At 41.3% G+C, this 1,421-nt stretch overlaps 1 pseudogene; it reads right to left on the bottom strand.

The window, feature by feature from the left end:
• Positions 1 to 330: 330 nt before the first annotated feature.
• On the bottom strand, positions 331 to 437 carry LOC126598266 (small nucleolar RNA R71; annotated as a pseudogene).
• Between the last annotated feature and the right edge of the window lie 984 nt (positions 438 to 1,421).

The raw sequence follows: 1,421 nt of genomic DNA, 5'->3' as shown, positions 1-1,421 counted from the left end.
AGTCAATGCAGTGCCAAGGTGCATTATATATCCAGATGTGGAAGATGGGACAACCTTTGAAACAAACCTCACATCCTCAACATATTGCCATCCTTTCATGGGTTGCCAAACAGTGATCCCAACATGCATTTGGTTGATTTTATTGAGGCATGTGACAACACCATAATCAGAGGTTTCTCTTCTGAAGCTATCAAGTTACGCTTGTTCCCGTTCTCTTTGAAGGACAAAAACAAGGCGTGGCTGCATTCTCTGCCTGCCAATAGCATTACAACATGGACAGAATTGCAAGAAAAATTTCTCAATAAGTTTTTTCCTTCTTCCAAGACTCTTGCACTCAAGAAAGAGATATTGGCTTTCGCTCAAAAGCCAAACGAGTCTTTCCATGAAGCTTGGGAACGGTATAATGAGATGTACACAAAATGTCTTCATGCTGGGTTTGATTCTAACCTTCTAATGAACATATTTTATGATGATCTCAATGCCACCACCAAGAGTCAAGTGAATGCATCTGCTGGAGGGTCACTAATGTCAAAATCAGCAAGGGGGAAGCATTTGAGTTATTTGATATGATGGCTTCTGAATCCCAACAATGGACATAAGAACAAACACAAAAGAGAGGAGTTTTTGAGATTTCTCAGAATTCTCCTAATGTTTCTACTCAAATTGCTAAAATGGAGAAGAATTTTAATGCCAAGTTTGCTGCCTTAATGCAGGTCTCTTCCATGCCCAATGCCCAAGAAGCTTGCATCATTTGTAGTGAGACACCTTATGACATCACTCAATGCCCCAACAAGGATAGCTACCATGAGCTTGTGCAAAAGCATGTGAATATGGTGAATAATTTCATTAGACCCAAAAGTGACCCTTATTCCAATACATATAATCCTGGGTGGAAGAACCATCCCAATCTCAGTTGGGGTGGTAACCAACAGCCACGTCAATACCAACAGTCTTACCAATCAACTAGTGAGACTAAGAAACCATCTCTTGAAGATCAAATGTCACAGCTAGCTCAACATATGTCCGCTCTCTCTAATAGCACAAACAATTTTGTCCAATCCACACAAACTAGCATTCAGAATCTCACGGCATCAGTGGGGAATTTGGAGACTCAAGTTAGACAGCTTGCTACCATGTTCAATGAAAGAGAGAAAGGAAAGTTCCCGAGCCAATCTGAGCAAAATCCAAGATGGATGGAACATTGCAAAGTAATACGGACATTGAGAAGTGGCAAGAGCTATGACAACAGAGAAGTGGTGCATCATGAAGCCGAAGTGGAAGAAGAAGAGCTTATTGAAAGTGCACCGTTAGCTGCAAAGTCTCGGTCAGAGGCTAATTCTGCAATAGGTATTCCAGATCCTAGTGCAAGTGACAAAGTGCAATCTCGACCCAACTTTGATGCAAACAAGGAAAAAGGCCTT

This window comes from Malus sylvestris, chromosome 13 (assembly GCF_916048215.2).
Source record: "Malus sylvestris chromosome 13, drMalSylv7.2, whole genome shotgun sequence".
Lineage (NCBI taxonomy): Eukaryota > Viridiplantae > Streptophyta > Magnoliopsida > Rosales > Rosaceae > Malus > Malus sylvestris.
The sequence above is the reverse complement of the archived record's forward strand: the minus strand, read 5'-3'. Positions and strand labels throughout refer to the sequence as shown.